This window comes from Coturnix japonica, unplaced genomic scaffold, assembly GCF_054131305.1.
Source record: "Coturnix japonica strain WE unplaced genomic scaffold, WE-NBRP24 Scf070, whole genome shotgun sequence".
NCBI lineage: Eukaryota > Metazoa > Chordata > Aves > Galliformes > Phasianidae > Coturnix > Coturnix japonica.
In genome coordinates this window covers 395,779-416,323 of record NW_028188973.1, presented here as the reverse complement: position 1 = coordinate 416,323, position 20,545 = coordinate 395,779, and the positions used below count along the sequence as shown (strand labels likewise).

At 31.7% G+C, this 20,545-nt stretch overlaps 1 long non-coding RNA gene across 1 annotated transcript in view; it reads right to left on the bottom strand.

Moving 5' to 3' along the window:
- Positions 1 to 343: 343 nt before the first annotated feature.
- Positions 344 to 20,545, bottom strand: part of LOC146751634 (uncharacterized) — a 56,118-nt gene continuing 35,916 nt past the window's right edge. The window contains exons 4-5 of the long non-coding RNA XR_014941299.1: positions 989 to 1,052; positions 344 to 580 (exon numbers count right to left, since the gene is read on the bottom strand). This is a non-coding gene — a long non-coding RNA (uncharacterized LOC146751634). The remainder of the gene's footprint in view (positions 581 to 988; positions 1,053 to 20,545) is intronic.

Below are 20,545 nucleotides of genomic sequence, written 5' to 3'. Positions count from 1 at the left end.
ATGCCAGATCTTCAGCATCAGTGATTTTTTTGGTGAAACAAAAAGGCGACCCAAGTTTGTCTGGGGACTAATTGTATTCAACTGCAGACAAATTAAACCCAGGTCACTATGGCTGGTTGCTGGCCGCTGCTTTTAGGGTGTGCAAGGGTCTGTGAAGCAATGCTGCAGAGGAAGTGAGGACTCAGAGAAGGATGGGGTGGTTGTGCTGCTCTCACCACACCCACAGCCACAGCTGATTCCCCTGTTGCCAGACCAATGTGACTGCAGAAATAGTGAAAATCTGTCAAAAGAGCAGCCAGAAGTGATGGCCAAATCAGGAAATAAGTGAATGCCAGACAATAACTCAACAAGCAGAAAATTTTATTGAGATTTCAAATGTTAAGTATATACCAGTCATCTGCAGAGTTAGTTGCAGCTTTCCATACCCATACATTATGGAAGCCTATCAAAACCTCATGTGGTGAACTTTCCAGGAGGAAGGAAGGAGTACAGGCAGACAGCCCACCCCACCTCAACTTCAGGCTTCTACTGTAGAGCTCCCTGTTCCTTTTTGAAGCCAGCAGAAGCAGGCACAACATCTCTAAAAAGGTAAGATAAATACATAAGTAAATACAAGATAAATACAGCTTCTTGGAAGGAAAAGAAGGGAAGGGAAGGGGAAACAAAAAGGGAAAGGAAAGAGAAAAGGGAAGGAAAAGGGGAAGGGAAAGGGAAAGAGAAAGGGGAAGTGGAAGGGAAAGGGAAAGAGGAAGGGAAGTGGAAACATAAAGGGGATGAAAAAGAAAGAGCAAGAAGAAAGAGGGAAGAAAAGGGGGAAGTAAACAGAAAATGAAAATTAAATAGGGAAGAAAAAGAGAAAGGAGAACACGAAAGGGGGGAGGAAAAGTAAAACAAATAGGGTAAGAAGAAGCCTATCAAAGTCTCATGTGGTGAACTTTCCAGGGGGAAGGAAGGAGCACAGGCAGACAGAGAGGTCAGCCCACCTCACCTTCAGGCTTCTACTGTAGAGCTCCCTGTTCCTTTTTGAAGAAGCAGAAGCAGGCACAACTCCTCTAAAAAGGTAAGATAAATACCAAAGTAAATACAACATAAATACAGCTTCCCCAAAGAAAAGAATAGAAAAGAGAAAAGAAAAAGGGAAGGGATAGAGAAAGGGAAAGGGAAATAAAGGGAAAGGTAAAAATAAATTGGAAGTAAAAAAAAAGAGCAAGAAAAAAGAGGGAAGGAAAGGGGGAAGTAAAGACAAAAAGAAACTTAAATAGGGAAGAAAAAGAGAAAGGAGAACAGAAAAGGGGGAAGGAAAAGGAAAACAAATAGGTTAAGAAGAACCAAAAGCAAAAGAAAATAAGGGGGGGAAATGGAAGGGAGAGGTGGCCAGGATATCTCCCCTCCATCCCTCATCACTATTATTTGTACCACAGTCCTGCAGATTATTTATTTATTTATTTATTTATTTATTACCAAAATCAAAGCTACTGATGGCTACTCTATGATTGTGAGAACAGCGCAAAGAGGTATCAGATGATATTTTTATGTTTGTACGTCGAGAAGTGTCATTTCATGAATTTATTGTGCTTTTTAAAAAAAAAAGGAAAGGGAAATGGAAAAGAAAAAGGGGAAGAAGGTGAAAGAGAAAGGTGAAGAAAATAGAGTAAAAAAAGAAATAAGGGAAGAAAAAGAGAAAGAAAAAATAAAAAAGGAGAGGAAAAATAGAGAGATTTAAAGAAGCAAGAGGAAAGGAAAAACAATAGAATAAGAAAATACAAGAGAAAAAGAAAAAAAGAAACAAGAAAAAGCAACAGAAAAAGAAAATGAAAAAAGAAAAAAAGGTTAATGAGAGGGAAAAAATAAAATGAGAATAGGGGAAAAAAGAGAAAGAAGAATAAAATAAAGGGAAGGGGAAAAAAGGGAAGATAACGAAAAACAAAAAGGATAAGGAAAAAACAAAACCAAAAGAAAATAGAAAAAGAAAAAGGAAGAGAATAAGAAAATGGAAAAAGAAGAAAAAATAGAGAAGAAAAATAAGGAAGAAAAAAAAAAAGAAAAATAAAAAGAAAAAAAGGAAAGGGAAAAGGAAAGGGAAATAGAAACATAAAGGGGAAGGGAAAGAGAAGTGGGAAAGCAAAGATAAAAGAGGAAGAATAAAGGGGGAAGAAAAGAGGGAGGAAAATAGAAGAAGAATGATAATTGGGAAGAACAAGAATAGTAAAAGGAGAAGGGAAAGAAAATGGGGAAGAAAAAAAAACAAATAGGGGAAGAAAAAGCAAAAGCAAAAGGAAAGAATGGAAGACAAAGAAGAAGAAGAAAAGAGTACAAAAGAAAAGAAAAGAGAAAGGAAAGGAAGGAGAAAGGGAAAGAGGAAAGGGAAATAAAGGGAAAGAGAAACATAAAAGGGAAGGAAAAAAAAGCAAGAAAAAAGAGGGAAGGAAATGGGGAAGCAAAGAGAAAATGAAAATTAAATAGGGAAGAAAAAGAGAAAGGAGAACAGAAAAGATGGAAGGAAAAGAAAAACAAATAGAGTAAAAAGAATCCTATCAAAATCTCATGTGGTGATGTTTTCAGGGGGAAGGAAGGAGCACAGGCAGGCAGAGAGGCCAGCCCACCTCACCTTCAGGCTTCTACTGTAGAGCTCCTTGTTCCTTTTTGAAGCCAGCAGAAGCAGGCACAACACCTCTAAAAAGGTAAGATAAATACAAAAGTAAATACAAGATAAATACAGCTTCCCAAAAAAGAAGGGAAGTAAGGGAAGAAACAGAAGGGGAAAAGAAAAGGGAAGGGGAAGGGAAAGAGGAAGAGAAAGAGAAATCAAGAGAAAGGGAAACATAAAGGGGAAGAAAAAGAAAGAGCAAGAAAAAAGAGGGAAGGAAAGGGGGAAGTAAAGAGAAAATGAAAATTAAATAGGGAAGAAAAAGGAGAACACAAAAGGAGAAAATAAGGGGGGGAAATGGAAGGGAAAGGTCACTGATGGCCAGAATATCTCCCCTCCATCCCCCATCACTAGTATTTGTACGACAGTCCTGCAGATTTTTTTTTTCTTTCTTTTTTTTTTTTTTTACCAAAACCAAAGCTACTGATGGCTACTCTATGATTGGGAGAACAGCGCAAAGAGGTATCAGATGATATTTTTATATCTGTTTGTACATCGAGAAGTATCATTTCATGAAGTAATTGTGCTTTAAAAGTAAAAAAAAAGGGAAGTAAAGGAAATGAAGAAGGGGAAGAAGATGAAAGAAAAAGGTGAAGAAAATTGGGATAAAAAAGAAACGAGGGAAGAAAAAGAGAAAGAAAAAAAGGAAAGGAAAAATAGAGAGATTTAAAAAGCAAAAGAAAAGGAAAAACAATGAAACAAGAAGAAAAAGAAGCAGAAAAAAATAAAAGAAAAAGAAACAAGAAGAGCAACAGAAAAGAAAGAAAAAAAAAAGATAAAGAAAAAGAAAAAGAAAAAAGTTAATGAATAAGGAAAAAAATAATAGGGATAGAAAAGAGAAAGAAGAATAGAATAAAGGGAAAAAATGAAGATATAGAAAAACAAAAAGGATAAGTTAATAGCAAAGCCAAAAGAAAATAGAAAAAGAAAAAAGAAGAGAAAAAGAAAAAGAAAAAAGAAGAAAAAATAGAGAAGAAAAATAGGGTAGCAAAAGAAAAGAATAAAAAAAAGAAAAGAAAATAAGAAAAAAGAAAGGGAAAGGGATAGAAGGGGGTAAAGGGAAAGAAAGGGGAGGGAAGGGAAAGAGAAGTGGGAAAGCAAAGATAAAAGGGGAAGAATAAAGGGGGAAGAAAAGAGGGAGGAAAATAGAAGAAGAATGATAGTTGGGAAGAAAAAGAATAGTGAGAGGAGAAGGGAAAGAAAATGAGGAAGAAAAAAATAGGGGAAGAAAAAACAAAAGCAAAAGGAAAGAAGGGAAGTTGAAGAAGAAAAAAAAATTAAAAGAAGAAATGAAAAGAAGAAAAGAGAAAGGGAAGGGAAAGGTAAATAAAGGGAAAGGGAAATAGAAAGGAAAAGGGAAAGAAAGGGGAAGAGAGGGAAAAAAAAAAGAAATGAGGAGAGGGGAGGGGAGAAAATGGAAAGAGGATAGAAAAAAGAAAGGAAAAAAGAAAAGAAGGAAGAAAAGAAGAGAATATAAAGAAAGGAAAGAAGAAGAGAAAAAAAGTAATAGGAGAAAGATAAAAGGAAATAGAAGAGGGAAGACAAAAATAAAATTGGGGGGGGTAAAGGTAAGAAAACGGGGAAAAAAAGAAGAATAATGATAATAGGGAAGAAAAAGAATATAAAAAATAGAAGGAAAAGAAAATGGGGAAGAAAAGAAAAACAAAAACAGGAGAAATGAACAAAAGGAAAATGAAAGAAGTGAAGAAAAAGAAGGCAAAGAAAAGGAAGAAAAAGAAGAAGAAGAAAAAGAAAGGAATGAAGAGTAAAGAAAAGAGGGAAGTGAAGAAGAAAGGGAATACGAAAGAGAGAGGGAAAGAGAAAGAAAGCGATAAGGAAACATAAAGGGGAAGGAAAAAAAAAAGAGCAAGAAAAAACAGGGAAGGAAAGGGGGAAGAAAGAGGAAATGAAAATTAAACAGTGAAGAAAAAGAGAAAAGGGAATAGAAAAGGGGAAAGATAGGGAAAAAAGGTAATGGAAAAGAAATAGGAGAAATAAAAAACAGGAAACAGAAGGGGGAAAGTAAAGATAAAAGGAAGAAAAAAAGAGGGAAGAAAAAAGAGGGAAGAATACAGGGAAGGAAATAGAAGAAGAATGATAATAGGGAAGAAAAAGAATAGGAAAAATAGAAGGGAAAAAATGGGGAAGAAAAAACAAAAAGGGGAAGAGAAAGTAAAAGCAAAAGGAAAGAAGGGAAGAAAAAGAAAAGAAGAAGAAAAGAATAAAAAAAGAAAGGAAAAGAAAAAAAAGGAAAAAAAAGGAAAAAGAAAAGAAAAGAAAAAAAAGAAAAAGAAAAAGGTCAAGAATAGAGAAGAAGAAAAAGAAACATAAAGGGAAAGAAAAAAAAGCAAGAAAAAAGAGGGAAGGAAATGGGGAAGCAAAGAGAAAATGAAAATTAAATAGGGAAGAAAAAGAGAAAAGAGAACAGAAAAGGAGGAAGCGAAAGTAAAACATAGGGTAAAAAGAAACAAAAGCTAAAGAAAATAGGGGTTGGGGGGTGGGGGAATGATTGGAAAAGGAAAAAAAAAAGAAGTAAATATATGGGCTATAAAAAAAGGGGGAAGGGAAGAGAAGAAGGAAAAAAAAATTATCAAAAATTAAAAAGAAAAAAGAAGACAAAGAATGGGTCAGGGTAAAAAGAAAAGAGGGAAGAAAATCAAGAAATAAAAAAGAATGAGAAAAGGGGAAGAAAAATGGAAAGAAAACGAATATTAAAAAGAGAAAAAAGCAAGAAAGAAGAAAAATAAAATAAAGATAGGGAAGAAAAAGTTAAAAAAAAGAAATAGGGAAAAAAACATGAAACAGGAGAAAGTCAAGATAAAAGGGGAAGAAAAAAGAGGGGAGAAAACAGGGAAGAAAATAGAAGAAGAATGATAATAGGGAAGAAAAAGAATAGAAAAAGGAGAAGGGAAAGAAAATGGGGAAGAAAAATAAAACAAAAAGGGGAAGAAGAAGCAAAAGCAAAAGGAAAGAAGGGAAGAAAAAGAAGAAGAAGAAAAAAGAAAAAGTAAAGAAAGAAAAGACAGGAAAATAAAAGAAAAAAGAGAAAAAAGATAAAGGGAAAGAAAGGGAAAGGGAAACATAAAGGGGAAGAAAAAAAGGAGCAAGAAAAAAGAGGCAAGGAAAGGGGGAAGAGAAAATGAAAATTAAATAGAGAAAGGAGAACAAAAAGAGGGAAGCAAAAGAAAAACAGGTTAAGAAGAACCCAAAAGCAAAAGAAAAATGGTGGGGGGGGGGGGGGATGGAAAAGGAAGAGGAAAACATAAACAAGTAAAAAATATATGGGAACAAAAAAAGAGGGGGGGAAGGGAAGAAAATAAGAAAAAAACAATCAAGATTTTAAAAGGAGGAAGCAAAAGACAAAATGTGGATGGGTGGGTGTCGGGGGGGGGAAGAGGGAAGAAAAGCAAGAAATAAAAAATAATGAGAAAAGCGGAAGAAAAATGTAAAGAAAATGAAAATTAAAAAGAAAGCAATAAAGAAGAAAAATAAAATGGAGGTAGGGAAGAAAAAGGTAAAGAAAAAGACACAGGGAAAAAAAAAACATAAAACAGAAAGTAAAAGATAAAAGGGGAAGTAAGACGAGGGAAGAAAACAGGGAAGAAAATAGAAGAAGATTTGGGAAGAAAAAGAATCGAAAAAGGAGAAGGGAAAGAAAATGGGGAAGAAAAACAAAACAAAAAGAGGAAGAAAAAGCCAAAGAATAAGGAAAGAAGGCAAGAAAAATAAGTAGAAAAAAAAGAAAAAGTAAAGAGAAAAGAAGAAAAAGGGGGGGGGGGAAGGAAAAGGAAAAGAAAATGAAATAAAAAATATATAAGAACAGAAAAAAAAGGGGTGAGGGGGGGGAAGGAAGAAAATAAGAAAAAAAAAATCAAATATATAGGCAAGAAAAAAATAAATGAAAGGAAAGAAAAGCAAAGTATAAACGAAAGGAAAGTATAAAGGTATGCTAAGGAAAGGAAAGTGTAAAGGAAAGGAAGGTACAAAAGAAAGGAAAGTATAATGGAAAGGAAAGTATAAAGAAAAGAAAAGTATAAAGGAAGGGAAAGTATAAAAGAAAGGAAAGCAAAGGTAAGTATATTGGAAAGGATAAGAAAGTATAAATGAAAGGAATGGGTAAGTTTAAAAATAGGAATGGAAAGGAAAGTATAAAGGAATGGAAAGTATAAAGGAAGGGAAAGTATAAAAGAAAGGAAGCAAAGGTAAGTATAAAGGAAGGGAAAGGAAGGGAATAGAAAAGAAAGGAAAGGTAGATATAATGGAAAGGAAAGCAATGTATAAAGGAAAGTCAATATATGTAGAATTGCAAGGATAGGGAAGTATATAAAAAAGGAAAGGAAAGGTAAATTTAAAAAAAAAAAAAAAAGGAATGGAAAGGAAGGTCTAAACAAAATGTTACAGAACAGAAAGGGAATGTAGGTATAATGCAAAGGGAAAAGAATTATAAAAGAAGGGAATTTATAAAAGAAAGGAAAGCAAAGGTAAATATGAAAGGAAAGTATAAATGAAAGGAAAGTCTAAGTTTAAAAATAGGAATTGAAATGAAAGTGTAAAGGAAAGGAAAGTATACAGAAAAGGAAAGTATAAAGGAAGGGAAAGTATAAAAGAAAGGAAAGCAAAGGTAAGTATATTGGAAAGGATAAGAAAGTATAAATGAAAGGAATGGGTAATTTTAAAAATAGGAATGGACAGGAAAGTATAAGGGAATGGAAAGTATAAAGGAAGGGAAAGTATAAAAGAAAGGAAGCAAAGGTAAGTATAAAGGAAGGGAAAGGAAGGGAATAGAAAAGAAAGGAAAAGTAGATATAATGGAAAGGAAAGCAATGCATAAAGGAAAGTCAGTGTATGTAGAATTGTAAGGATAGGGAAGTATATAAAAAAGGAAAGGAAAGGTTAATTTAAAAAAAAAAAAAAAAGGAATGGAAAGGAAAGTCTAAAGGAAAATGTTACAGAACAGAAAGGGAATGTAGGTATAATGCAAAGGGAAGGGAATTATAAAAGAAGGGAATTTATAAAAGAAAGGAAAGCAAAAGGTAAGTATGAAAGGAAAGGAAAGGAAAGTATAAATGAAAGGAAGGCTAAGTTTAAAAATAGGAATTGAAATGAAAGTGTAAAGGAAATGAAAGTATACAGAAAAGGAAAGTATAAAGGAAAGGAAAGTATAAAGAAAAGGAAAGTATAAAGGAAGGGAAAGTATAAAGAAAAGGAAAGTATAAAGGAAGGGAAAGTATAAAAGAAAGGAAAGCAAAGGTAAGTATATTGGAAAGGATAAGAAAGTATAAATGAAAGGAATGGGTAATTTTAAAAATAGGAATGGAAAGGAAAGTATAAGGGAATGGAAAGTATAAAGGAAGGGAAAGTATAAAATAAAGGAAGCAAAGGTAAGTATAAAGGAAGGGAAAGGAAGGGAATAGAAAAGAAAGGAAAGGTAGATATAATGGAAAGGAAAGCAAAGTATGAAGGAAAGTCAATGTATGTAGAATTGTAAGGATAGGGAAGTATATAAAAAAGGAAAGGAAAGGTTAATTTAAAAAAAAAAAAAGGAATGGAAATGAAGGTCTAAGGGAAAATGTTACAGAACAGAAAGGGAATGTAGGTATAATGCAAAGGGAAGGGAATTATAAAAGAAGGGAATTTATAAAAGAAAGGAAAGCAAAGGTAAGTATGAAAGGAAAGTATAAATGAAAGGAGAGGCTAAGTTTAAAAATAGGAATTGAAATGAAAGTGTAAAGGAAAGAAAGTATACAGAAAAGGAAAGTATAAAGGAAAGGAAAGTATAAAGAAAAGGAAAGTATAAAGGAAGGGAAAGTATAAAAGAAAGGAAAGCAAAGGTAAGTATATTGGAAAGGATAAGAAAGTATAAATGAAAGGAATGGGTAATTTTAAAAATAGGAATGGACAGGAAAGTATAAGGGAATGGAAAGTATAAAGGAATGGAAAGTATAAAAGAAAGGAAGCAAAGGTAAGTATAAAGGAAGGGAAAGGAAGGGAATAGAAAAGAAAGGAAAGGTAGATATAATGGAAAGGAAAGCAAAGTATGAAGGAAAGTCAATGTATGTAGAATTGTAAGGATAGGGAAGTATATAAGAAAGGTAAGGAAAGGTTAATTTAAAAAAAAAAAAAGGAATGGATAGGAAGGTCTAAAGGAAAATGTTACAGAACAGAAAGGGAATGTAGGTATAATGCAAAGGGAAGGGAATTATAAAAGAAGGGAATTTATAAAAGAAAGGAAAGCAAAGGTAAGTATGAAAGGAAAGGAAAGGAAAGTATAAATGAAAGGAGAGGCTAAGTTTAAAAATAGGAATTGAAATGAAAGTGTAAAGGAAAGGAAAGTATACAGAAAAGGAAAGTATAAAGGAAAGGAAAGTATAAAGAAAAGGAAAGTATAAAGGAAGGGAAAGTATAAAGAAAAGGAAAGTATAAAGGAAGGGAAAGTATAAAAGAAAGGAAAGCAAAGGTAAGTATATTGGAAAGGATAAGAAAGTATAAATGAAAGGAATGGGTAATTTTAAAAATAGGAGTGGAAAGGAAAGTATAAGGGAATGGAAAGTATAAAGGAAGGGAAAGTATAAAATAAAGGAAGCAAAGGTAAGTATAAAGGAAGGGAAAGGAAGGGAATAGAGAAGAAAGGAAAGGTAGATATAATGGAAAGGAAAGCAAAGTATGAAGGAAAGTCAATGTATGTAGAATTGTAAGGATAGGGAAGTATATAAGAAAGGAAAGGAAAGGTTAATTTAAAAAAAAAAAAGGAATGGATAGGAAGGTCTAAAGGAAAATGTTACAGAACAGAAAGGGAATGTAGGTATAATGCAAAGGAAAGGGAATTATAAAAGAAGGGAATTTATAAAAGAAAGGAAAGCAAAGGTAAGTATGAAAGGAAAGGGAAGTATAAATGAAAGGAGAGGCTAAGTTTAAAAATAGGAATTGAATTGAAAGTGTAAAGGAAAGGAAAGTATACAGAAAAGGAAAGTATAAAGGAAAGGAAAGTATAAAGAAAAGGAAAGTATAAAGGAAGGGAAAGTATAAAGAAAAGGAAAGTATAAAGGAAGGGAAAGTATAAAAGAAAGGAAAGCAAAGGGAAGTATATTGGAAAGGATAAGAAAGTATAAATGAAAGGAATGGGTAATTTTAAAAATAGGAATGGAAAGGAAAGTATAAGGGAATGGAAAGTATAAAGGAAGGGAAAGTATAAAAGAAAGGAAGCAAAGGTAAGTATAAAGGAAGGGAATAGAAAAGAAAGGTAGATATAATGGAAAGGAAAGCAAAGTATGAAGGAAAGTCAATGTATGTAGAATTGTAAGGATAGGGAAGTATATAAGAAAGGAAAGGAAAGGTTAATTTAAAAAAAAAAAAGGAATGGATAGGAAGGTCTAAAGGAAAATGTTATAGAACAGAAAGGGAATGTAGGTATAATGCAAAGGGAAGGGAATTATAGAAGAAGGGAATTTATAAAAGAAAGGAAAGCAAAGGTAAGTATGAAAGGAAAGGAAAGGAAAGTATAAATGAAAGGAGAGGCTAAGTTTAAAAATAGGAATTGAAATGAAAGTGTAAAGGAAAGGAAAGTATACAGAAAAGTATAAAGGAAAGGAAAGTATAAAGAAAAGGAAAGTATAAAGGAAGGGAAAGTATAAAAGAAAGGAAAGCAAAGGTAAGTATATTGGAAAGGATAAGAAAGTATAAATGAAAGGAATGGGTAAGTTTAAAAATAGGAATGGAAAGGAAAGTATAAGGGAATGGAAAGTATAAAGGAAGGGAAAGTATAAAATAAAGGAAGCAAATGTAAGTATAAAGGAAGGGAAAGGAAGGGAATAGAAAAGAAAGGAAAGGTAGATATAATGGAAAGGAAAGCAATGTATAAAGGAAAGTCAATGTATGTAGAATTGTAAGGATAGTGAAGTATATAAAAATGGAAAGGAAAGGTTAATTTAAAATAAAAAAGGAATGGAAAGGAAGGTCTAAGGGAAAATGTTACAGAACAGAAAGGGAATGTAGGTATAATTCAAAGGGAAGGGAATTATAAAAGAAGGGAATTTATAAAAGAAAGGAAAGCAAAGGTAAGTATGAAAGGAAAGGAAAGTATAAATGAAAGGAGAGGCTAAGTTTAACAATAGGAATTGAAATGAAAGTGTAAAGGAAAGGAAAGTATACAGAAAAGGAAAGTATAAAGGAAAGGAAAGTATAAAGAAAAGGAAAGTATAAAGGAAGGGAAATTATAAAAGAAAGGAAAGCAAAGGTAAGTATATTGGAAAGGATAAGAAAGTATAAATGATAGGAATGGGTAAGTTTAAAAATAGGAATGGAAAGGAAAGTATAAGGGAATGGAAAGTATAAAGGAAGGGAAAGTATAAAAGAAAGGAAGCAAAGGTAAGTATAAAGGAAGGGAAAGGAAGGGAATAGAAAAGAAAGGAAAGGTAGATATAATGGAAAGGAAAGCAAAGTATGAAGGAAAGTCAATGTATGTAGAATTGTAAGGATAGGGAAGTATATAAGAAAGGAAAGGAAAGGTTAATTTAAAAAAAAAAAAGGAATGGATAGGAAGGTCTAAAGGAAAATGTTACAGAACAGAAAGGGAATGTAGGTATAATGCAAAGGGAAGGGAATTATAAAAGAAGGGAATTTGTAAAAGAAAGGAAAGCAAAGGTAAGTATGAAAGGAAAGGAATGGAAAGTATAAATGAAAGGAGAGGCTATGTTTAAAAATAGGAATTGAAATGAAAGTGTAAAGGAAAGGAAAGTATACAGAAAAGTATAAAGGAAAGGAAAGTATAAAGAAAAGGAAAGTATAAAGGAAGGGAAAGTATAAAGAAAATGAAAGTATAAAGGAAGGGAAAGTATAAAAGAAAGGAAAGCAAAGGTAAGTATATTGGAAAGGATAAGAAAGTATAAATGAAAGGAATGGGTAATTTTAAAAATAGGAATGGAAAGGAAAGTATAAGGGAATGGAAAGTATAAAGGAAGGGAAAGTATAAAATAAAGGAAGCAAAGGTAAGTATAAAGGAAGGGAAATGAAGGGAATAGAAAAGAAAGGAAAGGTAGATATAATGGAAAGGAAAGCAAAGTATAAAGGAAAGTCAATGCATGTAGAATTGTAAGGATAGGGAAGTATATAAAAAAGGAAAGGAAAGGTTAATTTAAAAAAAAAAAAAAGGAATGGAAAGGAATGTCTAAGGGAAAATGTTACAGAACAGAAAGGGAATGTAGGTATAATTCAAAGGGAAGGGAATTATAAAAGAAGGGAATTTATAAAAGAAAGGAAAGCAAAGGTAAGTATGAAAGGAAAGGAAAGTATAAATGAAAGGAGAGGCTAAGTTTAAAAATAGGAATTGAAATGAAAGTGTAAAGGAAAGGAAAGTATACAGAAAAGGAAAGTATAAAGGAAAGGAAAGTATAAAGAAAAGGAAAGTATAAAGGAAGGGAAAGTATAAAAGAAAGGAAAGCAAAGGTAAGTATATTGGAAAGGATAAGAAAGTATAAATGATAGGAATGGGTAATTTTAAAAATAGGAATGGAAAGGAAAGTATAAGGGAATGGAAAGTATAAAGGAAGGGAAAGTATAAAATAAAGGAAGCAAAGGTAAGTATAAAGGAAGGGAAAGGAAGGGAATAGAAAAGAAAGGAAAGGTAGATATAATGGAAAGGAAAGCAAAGTATGAAGGAAAGTCAATGTATGTAGAATTGTAAGGATAGGAAAGTATATAAGAAAGGAAAGGAAAGGTTAATTTAAAAAAAAAAAAGGAATGGATAGGAAGGTCTAAAGGAAAATGTTACAGAACAGAAAGGGAATGTAGGTATAATGCAAAGGGAAGGGAATTATAAAAGAAGGGAATTTATAAAAGAAAGGAAAGCAAAGGTAAGTATGAAAGGAAAGGAAATGAAAGTATAAATGAAAGGAAAGGCTAAGTTTAAAGATAGGAATTGAAATGAAAGTGTAAAGGAAAGGAAAGTATACAGAAAGTATAAAGGAAAGGAAAGTATAAAGAAAAGGAAAGTATAAAGGAAGGGAAAGTATAAAAGAAAGGAAAGCAAAGGTAAGTATATTGGAAAGGATAAGAAAGTATAAATGAAAGGAATGGGTAAGTTTAAAAATAGGAATGGAAAGGAAAGTATAAGGGAATGGAAAGTATAAAGGAAGGGAAAGTATAAAAGAAAGGAAGCAAAGGTAAGTATAAAGGAAGGGAAAGGAAGGGAATAGAAAAGAAAGGAAAGGTAGATATAATGGAAAGGAAAGCAAAGTATGAAGGAAAGTCAATGTATGTAGAATTGTAAGGATAGGGAAGTATATAAAAAAGGAAAGGAAAGGTTAATTTAAAAAAAAAAAGGAATGGAAAGGAAGGTCTAAAGGAAAATGTTACAGAACAAAAAGGGAAGGTAGGTATAATGCAAAGGGAAGGGAATTATAAAAGAAGGGAATTTATAAAAGATAGGAAAGCAAAGGTAAGTATGAAAGGAAAGGAAAGTATAAATGAAAGGAGAGGCTAAGTTTAAAAATAGGAATTGAAATGAAAGTGTAAATGAAAAGAAAGTATACAGAAAAGGAAAGGGAAAGTATAAAAGAAAGGAAAGCAAAGGTAAGTATATTGGAAAGGATAAGAAAGTATAAATGATAGGAATGGGTAAGTTTAAAAATAGGAATGGAAAGGAAAGTATAAGGGAATGGAAAGTAGAAAGGAAGGGGAAGTATAAAAGAAAGGAAGGAAAGGTAAGTATAAAGGAAGGGAAAGGAAGGGAATAGAAAAGAAAGGAAAGGTAGATATAATGGAAAGGAAAGCAAAGTATGAAGGAAAGTCAATGTATGTAGAATTGTAAGGATAGGGAAGTATATAAAAAAGGAAAGGAAAGGTTAATTTAAAAAAAAAAAAGGAATGGAAAGGAAGGTCTAAGGGAAAATGTTACAGAACAGAAAGGGAATGTAGGTATAATGCAAAGGGAAGGGAATTATAAAAGAAGGGAATTTATAAAAGAAAGGAAAGCAAAGGTAAGTATGAAAGGAAAGGAAAGTATAAATGAAAGGAGAGGCTAAGTTTAAAAATAGGAATTGAAATGAAAGTGTAAAGGAAAGGAAAGTATACAGAAAAGGAAAGTATAAAGGAAAGGAAAGTATAAAGAAAAGGAAAGTATAAAGGAAGGGAAAGTATAAAAGAAAGGAAAGCAAAGGTAAGTATATTGGAAAGGATAAGAAAGTATAAATGATAGGAATGGGTAAGTTTAAAAATAGGAATGGAAAGGAAAGTATAAGGGAATGGAAAGTATAAAGGAAGGGAAAGTATAAAAGAAAGGAAGCAAAGGTAAGTATAAAGGAAGGGAAAGGAAGGGAATAGAAAAGAAAGGAAAGGTAGATATAATGGAAAGGAAAGCAAAGTATGAAGGAAAGTCAATGTATGTAGAATTGTAAGGATAGGGAAGTATATAAGAAAGGAAAGGAAAGGTTAATTTAAAAAAAAAAAAGGAATGGATAGGAAGGTCTAAAGGAAAATGTTACAGAACAGAAAGGGAATGTAGGTATAATGCAAAGGGAAGGGAATTATAAAAGAAGGGAATTTATAAAAGAAAGGAAAGCAAAGGTAAGTATGAAAGGAAAGGAAAGGAAAGTATAAATGAAAGGAAAGGCTAAGTTTAAAGATAGGAATTGAAATGAAAGTGTAAAGGAAAGGAAAGTATACAGAAAAGGAAAGTATAAAGGAAAGGAAAGTATAAAGAAAAGGAAAGTATAAAGGAAGGGAAAGTATAAAAGAAAGGAAAGCAAAGGTAAGTATATTGGAAAGGATAAGAAAGTATAAATGAAAGGAATGGGTAAGTTTAAAAATAGGAATGGAAAGGAAAGTATAAGGGAATGGAAAGTATAAAGGAAGGGAAAGTATAAAAGAAAGGAAGCAAAGGTAAGTATAAAGGAAGGGAAAGGAAGGGAATAGAAAAGAAAGGAAAGGTAGATATAATGGAAAGGAAAGCAAAGTATGAAGGAAAGTCAATGTATGTAGAATTGTAAGGATAGGGAAGTATATAAAAAAGGAAAGGAAAGGTTAATTTAAAAAAAAAAAGGAATGGAAAGGAAGGTCTAAAGGAAAATGTTACAGAACAAAAAGGGAAGGTAGGTATAATGCAAAGGGAAGGGAATTATAAAAGAAGGGAATTTATAAAAGATAGGAAAGCAAAGGTAAGTATGAAAGGAAAGGAAAGTATAAATGAAAGGAGAGGCTAAGTTTAAAAATAGGAATTGAAATGAAAGTGTAAATGAAAAGAAAGTATACAGAAAAGGAAAGGGAAAGTATAAAAGAAAGGAAAGCAAAGGTAAGTATATTGGAAAGGATAAGAAAGTATAAATGATAGGAATGGGTAAGTTTAAAAATAGGAATGGAAAGGAAAGTATAAGGGAATGGAAAGTATAAAGGAAGGGGAAGTATAAAAGAAAGGAAGGAAAGGTAAGTATAAAGGAAGGGAAAGGAAGGGAATAGAAAAGAAAGGAAAGGTAGATATAATGGAAAGGAAAGCAAAGTATGAAGGAAAGTCAATGTATGTAGAATTGTAAGGATAGGGAAGTATATAAAAAAGGAAAGGAAAGGTTAATTTAAAAAAAAAAAAGGAATGGAAAGGAAGGTCTAAGGGAAAATGTTACAGAACAGAAAGGGAATGTAGGTATAATGCAAAGGGAAGGGAATTATAAAAGAAGGGAATTTATAAAAGAAAGGAAAGCAAAGGTAAGTATGAAAGGAAAGGAAAGGGAAGTATAAATGAAAGGAGAGGCTAAGTTTAAAAATAGGAATTGAAATGGAAGTGTAAAGGAAAGGAAAGTATACAGAAAAGGAAAGTATAAAGGAAAGGAAAGTATAAAGAAAAGGAAAGTATAAAGGAAGGGAAAGTATAAAGAAAAGGAAAGTATAAAGGAAGGGAAAGTATAAAAGATTGGAAAGCAAAGGTAAATATATTGGAAAGGATAAGAAAGTATAAATGAAAGGAATGGGTAAGTTTAAAAATAGGAATGGAAAGGAAAGTATAAGGGAATGGAGAGTATAAAGGAAGGGATAGTATAAAAGGAAGGAAGCAAAGGTAAGTATATTGGAAAGGATAAGAAAGTATAAATGAAAGGAATGGGTAAGTTTAAAAATAGGAATGGAAAGGAAAGTATAAGGGAATGGAAAGTATAAAGGAAGGGAAAGTATAAAAGAAAGGAAGCAAAGGTAAGTATAAAGGAAGGGAAAGGAAGGGAATAGAAAAGAAAGGAAAGGTAGATATAATGGAAAGGAAAGCAATGTATAAAGGAAAGTCAATGTATGTAGAATTGTAAGGATAGGGAAGTATATAAAAATGGAAAGGAAAGGTTAATTTAAAATAAAAAAGGAATGGAAAGGAAGGTCTAAAGGAAAATGTTACAGAACAGAAAGGGAATGTAGGTATAATGCAAAGGGAAGGGAATTATAAAAGAAGGGAATTTATAAAAGAAAGGAAAGCAAAGGTAAGTATGAAAGGAAAGGAATGGAAAGTATAAATGAAAGGAGAGGCTATGTTTAAAAATAGGAATTGAAATGAAAGTGTAAAGGAAAGGAAAGTATACAGAAAAGTATAAAGGAAAGGAAAGTATAAAGAAAAGGAAAGTATAAAGGAAGGGAAAGTATAAAGAAAATGAAAGTATAAAGGAAGGGAAAGTATAAAAGAAAGGAAAGCAAAGGTAAGTATATTGGAAAGGATAAGAAAGTATAAATGAAAGGAATGGGTAATTTTAAAAATAGGAATGGAAAGGAAAGTATAAGGGAATGGAAAGTATAAAGGAAGGGAAAGTATAAAATAAAGGAAGCTAAGGTAAGTATAAAGGAAGGGAAAGGAAGGGAATAGAAAAGAAAGGAAAGGTAGATATAATGGAAAGGAAAGCAAAGTATAAAGGAAAGTCAATGTATGTAGAATTGTAAGGATAGGGAAGTATATAAAAAAGGAAAGGAAAGGTTAATTTAAAAAAAAAAAAAGGAATGGAAAGGAAGGTCTAAGGGAAAATGTTACAGAACAGAAAGGGAATGTAGGTATAATTCAAAGGGAAGGGAATTATAAAAGAAGGGAATTTATAAAAGAAAGGAAAGCAAAGGTAAGTATGAAAGGAAAGGAAAGTATAAATGAAAGGAGAGGCTAAGTTTAAAAATAGGAATTGAAATGAAAGTGTAAAGGAAAGGAAAGTATACAGAAAAGGAAAGTATAAAGGAAAGGAAAGTATAAAGAAAAGGAAAGTATAAAGGAAGGGAAAGTATAAAAGAAAGGAAAGCAAAGGTAAGTATATTGGAAAGGATAAGAAAGTATAAATGATAGGAATGGGTAAGTTTAAAAATAGGAATGGAAAGGAAAGTATAAGGGAATGGAAAGTATAAAGGAAGGGAAAGTATAAAAGAAAGGAAGCAAAGGTAAGTATAAAGGAAGGGAAAGGAAGGGAATAGAAAAGAAAGGAAAGGTAGATATAATGGAAAGGAAAGCAAAGTATGAAGGAAAGTCAATGTATGTAGAATTGTAAGGATAGGGAAGTATATAAGAAAGGAAAGGAAAGGTTAATTTAAAAAAAAAAAAGGAATGGATAGGAAGGTCTAAAGGAAAATGTTACAGAACAGAAAGGGAATGTAGGTATAATGCAAAGGGAAGGGAATTATAAAAGAAGGGAATTTATAAAAGAAAGGAAAGCAAAGGTAAGTATGAAAGGAAAGGAAAGGAAAGTATAAATGAAAGGAAAGGCTAAGTTTAAAGATAGGAATTGAAATGAAAGTGTAAAGGAAAGGAAAGTATACAGAAAAGGAAAGTATAAAGGAAAGGAAAGTATAAAGAAAAGGAAAGTATAAAGGAAGGGAAAGTATAAAAGAAAGGAAAGCAAAGGTAAGTATATTGGAAAGGATAAGAAAGTATAAATGAAAGGAATGGGTAAGTTTAAAAATAGGAATGGAAAGGAAAGTATAAGGGAATGGAAAGTATAAAGGAAGGGAAAGTATAAAAGAAAGGAAGCAAAGGTAAGTATAAAGGAAGGGAAAGGAAGGGAATAGAAAAGAAAGGAAAGGTAGATATAATGGAAAGGAAAGCAAAGTATGAAGGAAAGTCAATGTATGTAGAATTGTAAGGATAGGGAAGTATATAAAAAAGGAAAGGAAAGGTTAATTTAAAAAAAAAAAGGAATGGAAAGGAAGGTCTAAAGGAAAATGTTACAGAACAAAAAGGGAAGGTAGGTATAATGCAAAGGGAAGGGAATTATAAAAGAAGGGAATTTATAAAAGATAGGAAAGCAAAGGTAAGTATGAAAGGAAAGGAAAGTATAAATGAAAGGAGAGGCTAAGTTTAAAAATAGGAATTGAAATGAAAGTGTAAATGAAAAGAAAGTATACAGAAAAGGAAAGGGAAAGTATAAAAGAAAGGAAAGCAAAGGTAAGTATATTGGAAAGGATAAGAAAGTATAAATGATAGGAATGGGTAAGTTTAAAAATAGGAATGGAAAGGAAAGTATAAGGGAATGGAAAGTATAAAGGAAGGGGAAGTATAAAAGAAAGGAAGGAAAGGTAAGTATAAAGGAAGGGAAAGGAAGGGAATAGAAAAGAAAGGAAAGGTAGATATAATGGAAAGGAAAGCAAAGTATGAAGGAAAGTCAATGTATGTAGAATTGTAAGGATAGGGAAGTATATAAAAAAGGAAAGGAAAGGTTAATTTAAAAAAAAAAAAGGAATGGAAAGGAAGGTCTAAGGGAAAATGTTACAGAACAGAAAGGGAATGTAGGTATAATGCAAAGGGAAGGGAATTATAAAAGAAGGGAATTTATAAAAGAAAGGAAAGCAAAGGTAAGTATGAAAGGAAAGGAAAGGGAAGTATAAATGAAAGGAGAGGCTAAGTTTAAAAATAGGAATTGAAATGGAAGTGTAAAGGAAAGGAAAGTATACAGAAAAGGAAAGTATAAAGGAAAGGAAAGTATAAAGAAAAGGAAAGTATAAAGGAAGGGAAAGTATAAAGAAAAGGAAAGTATAAAGGAAGGGAAAGTATAAAAGATTGGAAAGCAAAGGTAAATATATTGGAAAGGATAAGAAAGTATAAATGAAAGGAATGGGTAAGTTTAAAAATAGGAATGGAAAGGAAAGTATAAGGGAATGGAGAGTATAAAGGAAGGGATAGTATAAAAGGAAGGAAGCAAAGGTAAGTATATTGGAAAGGATAAGAAAGTATAAATGAAAGGAATGGGTAAGTTTAAAAATAGGAATGGAAAGGAAAGTATAAGGGAATGGAAAGTATAAAGGAAGGGAAAGTATAAAAGAAAGGAAGCAAAGGTAAGTATAAAGGAAGGGAAAGGAAGGGAATAGAAAAGAAAGGAAAGGTAGATATAATGGAAAGGAAAGCAATGTATAAAGGAAAGTCAATGTATGTAGAATTGTAAGGATAGGGAAGTATATAAAAATGGAAAGGAAAGGTTAATTTAAAATAAAAAAGGAATGGAAAGGAAGGTCTAAAGGAAAATGTTACAGAACAGAAAGGGAATGTAGGTATAATGCAAAGGGAAGGGAATTATAAAAGAAGGGAATTTATAAAAGAAAGGAAAGCAAAGGTAAGTATGAAAGGAAAGGAATGGAAAGTATAAATGAAAGGAGAGGCTATGTTTAAAAATAGGAATTGAAATGAAAGTGTAAAGGAAAGGAAAGTATACAGAAAAGTATAAAGGAAAGGAAAGTATAAAGAAAAGGAAAGTATAAAGGAAGGGAAAGTATAAAGAAAATGAAAGTATAAAGGAAGGGAAAGTATAAAAGAAAGGAAAGCAAAGGTAAGTATATTGGAAAGGATAAGAAAGTATAAATGAAAGGAATGGGTAATTTTAAAAATAGGAATGGAAAGGAAAGTATAAGGGAATGGAAAGTATAAAGGAAGGGAAAGTATAAAATAAAGGAAGCTAAGGTAAGTATAAAGGAAGGGAAAGGAAGGGAATAGAAAAGAAAGGAAAGGTAGATATAATGGAAAGGAAAGCAAAGTATAAAGGAAAGTCAATGTATGTAGAATTGTAAGGATAGGGAAGTATATAAAAAAGGAAAGGAAAGGTTAATTTAAAAAAAAAAAAAGGAATGGAAAGGAAGGTCTAAGGGAAAATGTTACAGAACAGAAAGGGAATGTAGGTATAATTCAAAGGGAAGGGAATTATAAAAGAAGGGAATTTATAAAAGAAAGGAAAGCAAAGGTAAGTATGAAAGGAAAGGAAAGTATAAATGAAAGGAGAGGCTAAGTTTAAAAATAGGAATTGAAATGAAAGTGTAAAGGAAAAGAAAGTATACAGAAAAGGAAAGTATAAAGGAAACGAATGTATAAAGAAAAGGAAAGTATAAAGGAAGGGAAAGTATAAAAGAAAGGAAAGCAAAGGTAAGTATATTGGAAAGGATAAGAAAGTATAAATGATAGGAATGGGTAAGTTTAAAAATAGGAATGGAAAGGAAAGTATAAGGGAATGGAAAGTATAAAGGAAGGGAAAGTATAAAACAAAGGAAGCAAAGGTAAGTATAAAGGAAGGGAAAGGAAGGGAATAGAAAAGAAAGGAAAGGTAGATATAATGGAAAGGAAAGCAAAGTATGAAGGAAAGTCAATGTATGTAGAATTGTAAGGATAGGGAAGTATATAAGAAAGGAAAGGAAAGGTTAATTTAAAAAAAAAAAAGGAATGGATAGGAAGGTCTAAAGGAAAATGTTACAGAACAGAAAGGGAATGTAGGTATAATGCAAAGGGAAGGGAATTATAAAAGAAGGGAATTTATAAAAGAAAGGAAAGCAAAGGTAAGTATGAAAGGAAAGGAAAGGAAAGTATAAATGAAAGGAGAGGCTAAGTTTAAAAATAGGAATTGAAATGAAAGTGTAAAGGAAAGGAAAGTATACAGAAAAGTATAAAGGAAAGGAAAGTATAAAGAAAAGGAAAGTATAAAGGAAGGG